The sequence below is a fragment of the Solanum stenotomum genome, chromosome 4 (genome assembly GCF_019186545.1).
Source record: "Solanum stenotomum isolate F172 chromosome 4, ASM1918654v1, whole genome shotgun sequence".
Lineage (NCBI taxonomy): Eukaryota > Viridiplantae > Streptophyta > Magnoliopsida > Solanales > Solanaceae > Solanum > Solanum stenotomum.
Genome location: NC_064285.1, coordinates 54,601,416 through 54,610,023, shown reverse-complemented (window position 1 = coordinate 54,610,023; position 8,608 = coordinate 54,601,416). Strand labels below are relative to the sequence as shown.

The following is an 8,608-nucleotide window of genomic DNA, read 5'->3' as shown; positions in this document are numbered from 1 at the left end:
TAAAGCACTTCTTTTACCTTTTTTTTTTTTTACTTTTTTATTTATTTATTATTAGAAATTAGTTATCATAACTTGGTAAGAATTGCTTATATATTTTTTTTTATTAAATTTGATTTATTTTATTTGAATTTAGATTATTTCTTCTGATAAAGATTCATTATTTAAAATTAGAAAATGATGACAACTTTCTTATTTCAGATATTTATTTATTTTTATCAATATTTCTTGACATTTTCTCTTATATTTTCTTAAATTAATTACTAAAAATTGTGTCTGGAAGTTTATTTATTTATTTTTCTAATTGTTTAGTATTTTTAAAAATTTTAAAATAATGAAAAATTTACCTTAAAATCTTACTGAATATCAAATATGACCATATTTAAATCTTTTCATCATTAAGGCTGTTAATTTTTAAATTTTTCTTTCCTTAAATCTCACCATTAATGTAATTTATATCATTTTCTTAAATCAATTCTTTCCTTTCTTTGTTCTTTGTACTTTTAATTTATTTATGTATTTTTAAAATTGTTTTTATAACAGTATAATAATTGCATTCTTTATACATAAATAGAATTTGATTTGTCATTTATTTCTAATTTTTATTTTAATTCTTCTTAAAAACGTTTTTTTCCCTTATCTATCTTTAATTAAAGTTTGTTGTTTTATATAGTTTTTTTTAATAATTTTTTTTTATTTCAGAAGACAAAAAATTTACTTTCAAATTTTATAGAATATCAAATTGACTACATTTAATTTCATTCATCATCAATCATGCTACTTTTTAACTTCATTATCTTAATTTGATTATTACTCTCATTTATGTCATTTTCTTAAAGCACTACTTTTACTTTTTTATTATTATTTTTATTTTCTACTTTTTTTATTTATTTATTACAAGAAATTAGTTATTATAACTTGGTAAGAATCATATATATTTGTTTACAATATTTGATTTTATTTTTTAAAAAAAAAATAGATCACTTCTTCTGCTAAAATTTTTACACACATATGCGTAATATAAGAAAATTAAAATTAGAAAAAGATGACAACCTTCTTATTTTAGATACTTATTTTTATTAAATTTTTTTGACATTTTCTCTTATATTTTCTTAAAATAATTGTTAAAAATTATGTGGAAGTTTATTTATTATTTTTTCTATTTATTTTTTGTACTTATAAAATTCAAAAGACCGGAAACTTTAGCTTAAACCTTATATAATATCAAATACGACCATATTTAAATCATTTCATCATTGATGCTATTGATTTTTTAAATTTCTTTCCTTAAACTCACCAATCACCATTAATGTTATGTGTCTCATTTCCTTAAATTATTTCTTTTCCTTTTTTCTGTTCTTTTTACTTTTTATTTCTTTATTTATTTCAAAAATTAATTGTCATTACTTTATAAAAAATGCATTTTTTTTTATATATATCAATAGAATTTGATTTGTCCTTTTTTTTTTTAGACTATTTTTTCTACTAAAGATCGATATCTATGTGTAATAGTAAAGCTAAAAATATAAGAAATGATGTGGCATCCTTCTTAGTCCATATATTCATTTATTTGTATCAATTTTTTTTGACATTTTCTCTTATATTTTTCTTAAACTAATTGCTTAAAAATGAAGTTAGTTTATCAAAAAATTTATAATAATTATTCGCATTGCTCACTTAAAAAGAGAAAAAAATAACTGTATGAGAAATAAAGTATGCATGAAATGTTTCTGTTTTTAATAATTTGTTTTATTTTCATTAAAATAGAGTCTAAAAAATATTTATTTTGAAATCGCTCATTTTAAATCTTCACATTTTCATTGTTCATTATTTTATGCAAATAAATACACATCTTTCTTATACTAATGGTTATAATGCACTGTACATAACCTAAAAATCAATATATTAAAAATATTAATTTCATTCTTATTCTTCATTATTATCACTAGTCTATTATTAACTTATGAATTTAAAGGTTTCGGCAAAAGAAAAAAAATCATATGAACTTGAAATACGGCAAGTTATAATTTATGAATAGGTAATTTATAAAAGTGTATTTTAAATTATTGTTAGACAGCGCAAAGCGCGGACAAGTTTCCTAGTTATATTTTAAATTAGAATTGCATAAATTGAAAATATAATAATAAAATATACCAAATAATAATAAAATACCCATGGCCATACAATTAAGAACTAAAATTACACCAAGATAATAACTCATTACAAGCTCCTTAAATAAAAATAAAACATGTCCAATAAAAAGAAAATCTAACAAAAATATACTAAATATTACGCCTAAACTAAGATAAGTGGAGGTTTCTTCCAAAGTACCAATAATATGGTAACACTTAGCTTGAAACTAGTCTTGATTAAATTCTTGCCTTTAATACCTGTGAAAAAGAGAAGAAAATTAAGATTTAATCTAAAGTGTTCATATTGATGTCAAAACGTAGTATTTGGGACAAAATCTGTGTCTTATATGTTGTAATGTTCAGCTTTATAAGCACCACAAAGACGAGGCATACTAATATAGAGGTGGTGAGCAACATTATGTTCCTACCAAGCAGTTTTCTTGTAGAGAAATGAATATAACATTATCCTTGCACAACCTACTGCACATGAATTACCAAAATGCTAATGTTTAAGGATTGTATTAGCTCAGCATCTAACCTGAAAAGTACCTAGAATATGGAAATATTTAGTGTACAGTTTAACTATATAAAGAGTCATGCACCATGTTGAGTTCATATTACCAAAACCTTATATCCTGCTTTGGCACCATCTGGATCTATTTATTAGTTGTAGATCTTTTACCGGCCCGAATAAAAATTGTTTGTTCACTAGTTTTCAACACACAAATTCAAACAAAAATTAACTTTCAAGACATTGATTATATCTTAAGACTACCACAGAAGTAAAAAATTACAAGCCTATTAAGCACTTGTGGCAATAAAACTCCCTATTTTAGCTTGAGATTAGGACCCATCCTATTTCAATCTGCTAAAGAACACCTTTCAAGTATCTATATCACAAACTTCCCAACAAAATCTTTCTAAAGAACCTCAAACTATCAAAGCAAGAAACTCAATAAATTGTGACATCAAACAATTGGCAAATCAGTAGAGCAAGAGAGCTGAAAATCCCATAAAAGGTCAAGTCTTTGCTGCCTTTATCACCAACACTATTGCCGTCTTATGATGAACATCTTTCAAAATATCTAAATCACAAACTTTTCAGCAACAATTTTACTGATCCAGCCCAAATTTTCATGTAAAAACTCACTAAACAATGGCATAATAGAACAACAAAAGAAGATAAAAATGACTTTAAAAGTACCACCGCATAGGGAACCTAAAACCCCAGATAAAGGAATATGGTTCCTTGATACTATAAGGAAGATCCTTGAGTCTTACTCCAGAACAGCCCACAGACACCTTTCAAAAACAAAGTTATGTTTCCCTAAGAAAGTGTTACAGAACCATTTTTATAAGACACATATTTTCGCCCCCAAGGCCTAGCTCAAGTGGCAAAAGGTGGAGGATTTGTGGCTTAGGTCGCAGGTTCAAGCCCCACACCATGCAAAGTGAAGCCCGGTATTTAAGTGGAGAAGGGTAGAGGGGCAGGCCCATTATCCACTGAGTTTAGAAGGCTGTGATTGGTCCAAAGGGCGGGTCACAGACGGATTTCTCGGTTATCAAAAAAAAACCCCCACATATTTTCACAAGAATAGTACCATGAGAGAACCAATAAAAATAACAATTAACACTCTAAGCTAGAAGAGAAATAGAAAAGCAATACATCTTACCATAATAATCAATCTTTCCAGATATGGAGATCAATCTGACAACCATTCAAATCAAATGCCTCGAACTAGATTTTTTTCATTACTAAGCTTCTCTAAGTTGGGTGAGTAGGCTGATTTGAACCAATTTCTGCCATAATCTAATACATCAAAGTAAAAGTAAGAATTAACTTGTAAATCTGCACAAGTTAGTGAAGAAAAATATACAAATATTTAACCATGAATAAGTGTCTTTTGAAACCTACAAAAAGGTTTCAAAAAAAATTTCTATACCATTCACCTACTAGAATATTTTGAAGGAAAGGAAAGAACACTTCATTGCATGTCTATAAGCATATACCTAAAAGGAATTATTACATTTGTAGTCAAGAGTTAAAAATATAATATACAAAATATCAACACTCTTAACATAAGTTCAAGTATAAGTAGGAAAGAGATATTCAATGAAAGCAAAAGAGAAAAACAAACACCTCAGAAGAGCTAATAGAGATTTTCAAATATCAACTGTCCAACTAATGGATAATCAACAAAAGTATAGCAGAATCGAACGACAATCTATAAAATGACATCATCCCTTTAACCAACAGCAGACAAAACAACAAAAATAACATAGATATCAGTCATCATCCCCAAGAACCTTTTTTCTTTGAATTTATAAAGCACATAAAAAGGGAACAAATACATTATCAACAACAAATACATATGTGAAAGAAACCTATAGTTAAGATAAACACTAACCATTAATTTAAGAGCATATATTTTAAGAAACCCACCTCTCGTTACTCCAGAACCTCTCTTTAAATAAACACAATTGTACAAAGAGATACAAAACTTACAAGTTGTTGTCAGATCTCCTCCCACAAGAAAATTGCAAACCATAATACAAAGTCTACTTCACAATAAGGGAAAACGATAAATAGTAATTAAACGTTGAGGGAATATTTTACAGTGGAAGAGGGTAATAAGGAGGAATTGTAAACAAAGGATGCTTCAACACCTTAGAGGAATCAAAGAAAGGGATTTCGGCAGAAACACCTTAATTTCACATCAATCTTTGGGTTCAACTATTGAATCTCTTGCTGAAAAGCAGGACAAATGGAGTAAAGCATCTCCTTTTACCTAAAGCTCAAACTAGACCTAGAATCAACTTGTGCTCCTTTTACCAACATTGTTCAAGAAATATGAAAATTACATATTACAAAGAAGTGGCTAAAGATACTCTAAGGGTTCATGTTTGGGAGAATTATTGATATGAGGTTGGGGTAAAACTCTCAACCTCATTCGAAATCAGACCAAAACATGAGTTAGAAGTCCAACATCTGCACTTTAATTTTTCACACTTAACTCCCCCAAAATGTTATCCACAATTTCTTAAGAAGTGCATCGGTTTCTTTGTCTTTGAAGCTCTAAAGTCTTATTTTGGTATAATAATTTATATATTTTGAAACTTTTAGAAACTATCGTTAAATTCTTATACATGTATACTAATATTAAATTACAAATTCTCATATTTTTTAGAAACTGTCATAAGCTTCCTTTGTCTTGACTATTCATATTTCTAGATAATCTTTTTATGTTCTTTGTCTTCTAACTACTTTCTCCCCCAATTATTGATATATAGACATTTGATGATTAGATTTTAACACAAAGAATCACGTTAATGTTTGCCTTTTATGTGAGCGAAGTGAAGTATTTACTCTTGATGCAAATTTCCTTTGTCTTGTGGTATAATTTTAAATTTCTATTAAGGATGCCATCTTATGAAAAATTGCCATAATGCATATCAGTTGCTAAATCAGTGTCAAAAGGTTTACTGTTAACCGACTTCGTCCTCCATCAAGCTAGATTAACAAGTTTTGTTCAATGAAAATAAAGTTAACCATCTAATTCCCATGCATATTAGTTGCGACATTAATAGACCTAATTAATTATGTAAGTTAATTTATATTGATATGTGGCTGCTCAATTTGTCCCTGGAAATTTCCCTATTTAGTTCACACTATTTTATTTTATTTTTGGAGGCCAGGTATTATGTTCATTTGTTGTTGTGTAAGAACTTGGTAAATTATTTGGTTTATAATGGTAAATACAAAAATTATTTGGTTTATAATGGTAATTACAAGAGCTTTCTTTGATAACTACAATGCCAATTCATAGAAATAGTGTAAACCAACCTTAGAGAGAAGAGAAGATTTATTCACAATTTTTTACTAATGTAGTGTCATAGTTTTATTTTTTAAGTTGTATTAAGGATGTAGCTAAATGCAAACTTACTAGATATTTTACTTTTTAACTCATAGTTCAACGTATAACTTATAGCTTCTTTTAGCTTTATAATATATGGGATACAAGTGCAACACACGTGTTCAAAAACTAATTAACAAATAAATGGGGAAAGGGCATGGGGTCTGCATTGTTTAGTCAAGGGAAACTCATGAGAGTTCTCCCCTGTTTTATGTACTTTCACCATACACAAGCAATACAACATTTTAAACTAGTTGATATTTAGATTGTATATAAGTACAATTGTGGTTTCATTCCTATCTTACATGTCTATATCATGAATGATCAAAATGATCCTTAATGTATGGGGTTTGAAGTGTTATGGTCCTTCATATATACCACTTAATTGAAATAGTACTTCATGTATACAAAATATGATCATTTGTCATAAGCCCTAAAACATAATGGTTGCTATTAAACTTAACGGAAGAAATGCATAATGTCTATCTTTGCTCGTCTATCTCCACTCTTCCCCTTCTTTTGCCTCCTTTTTGTTTCATCACTTCATTATTAAGTAAGAAAAACCAAAATTGACTAGACAAAAGTAATCAATATTAAGGTGCTTTCTCTTTCATTTGCGTTTTCTTTTTGTTGGGAGAGAAAACTCCTAAAATAAATACAAATCAATCATTTGCTTCATTTTACCTACAGAAGATTCATAAAATATTGGAGAAGATTTTCTTAACAAAGAAATATGATAGGCAATTCAGCTGAAGTATTTCATTTCAATAACAAAAGGCAGCCACTAGTTCGAATTTAATTGCATATATTTAGCATCAAAACCAGTAAGTTCGACATCATCAAAGTTCTCACCCACTTTTCAAGTACAAATTTGATAAGAGTCTAATATTTTAGAGTACTTGAGTAGCATTTGCGAATTAAAAGCTTCATTTCACATGCAAGAGAGAGATTTCATCCGATTTCTTTAAGTGAACTCAAGACTTTTATGGCGGTATCTATGAGGTAAATGCCACCATAAAGCCGGTGAACACCACCCAAGTCTCAAGTTCAATCACCGCCGCTTTCCAGGAAAATTCATGAGCCCACTTGACAAATCATCCATATTGAGATCTCAATTTAATTTGCAAACATCATTCCTCCAGGTTCAGCAGTAGAAAAGGAAAATTTTAAAATTTCTTAGTTAAATTTTAACAATAACCATTATGTTTTAGGGTTTAGGACCAAAACAATCATATTTTGTATACATAAAGGACTATTTCAATGAAATGGTATATATTAAGGACCATAACACTACAAAACCCTTACATTAAGGACCATTTTGATCATTTTCTCTCTATATCATCTTAACTACATTAATTCCATCTCAAACCATTTCCAACAACTTAACAGAGAACTTAATAGAGAGCAGAGAGTTTTAAATATATATACATAATAACTTGAACCTAATTAAAATTAAGCACACACAACTAATTGACAAGATGAAGTTACTGAAAATCAATTAATGAATAAAGTAAAGAAAACATAAATTACCTTTATTAGAACAACTTTTGAGACTTTAGTTGAGGACCTTGACCGCAACAGCCTTCGACCACAAAAGAATGAAACTCAACAACACGAGAGAAAAATGTTTACAACTTTTTTCCAACAAATCGACATTCCTACATAAACAAGCAAAGAACTTGCTTTAGTTTTAGAATTCAACAAACCACACTAAGGTATTCTGATGCGCAAGAAGGGAGGAGTGGAGAAGCTTTGCCTTTGCGGATAGTCGGAGAAAATAAGAACCATTATGGCTATTGCCCTAAATGGCCGGAAAAGGCACGAGACACTTGCCATTGTATGCCATATGACGAAGGAGAGAGATGGGTAAAGGTGGCTACGGTTTCAACGTTTTGGCTCTAATGAGGAACCCTAAAACTAAATCGAAATTAAAAGAGGGAAGATTTGGGGGGAAAGGAGAAATGTTTTGGCGCCTTGGCTTTTTTGTGAGAAAAGGAAAAAGTTGAGATATTTTAGGCCACAAGCTAACAATTTGTTGAGAAAAATATTACTCCACTAATTTTATTACTAACAATTAAGATACTTTTCAAAAACATATTGTTGTCAACAGTAATTAGATTTACTCATTTTATGCCATAACTTATTAATTACTGCGTATGTCTAATGTTTATAGTACGTATTAGATAAAAGTTATGGGATCTATAGATACTCTTCTATGGAGTATATTAATTATAAGCTCAGCTAATTGGAATTTTTAATTAATTCAAATTAATAGTAAATCATAAAAGTATTATCCAAATAGATTAGGTTCGAGTAAAATAGTAATTCTTAAAACACTTGATTTAGGATAACAATTGAGTTAGATTTAGCAATGTTTTCTTAAATTAAATCAACTCTAATGGTGAACACATTTAATTACTCTAAATCGATAAAAATATATTCTCAATAGATCATGTCCGAGTCACATAACATTAATTTTCAAAACACATGATCATGCGATAAAGCTTCAGTGAGACTTTGTTACGTTTTATTTAAATTCAATATAATTAGTTAACCAAAAGTAAT

The 8,608-nt window shown here is 28.5% G+C and overlaps 1 long non-coding RNA gene across 1 annotated transcript; it reads right to left on the bottom strand.

The window, feature by feature from the left end:
• Positions 1-2,160: 2,160 nt before the first annotated feature.
• LOC125861792 (uncharacterized) lies at positions 2,161-7,703 on the bottom strand. The gene is made up of 3 exons (XR_007445986.1): positions 7,574-7,703; positions 3,803-3,939; positions 2,161-2,387 (listed from the first exon to the last, which is right to left on the bottom strand). It is a non-coding gene; the product is annotated as an uncharacterized LOC125861792 (long non-coding RNA).
• Between the last annotated feature and the right edge of the window lie 905 nt (positions 7,704-8,608).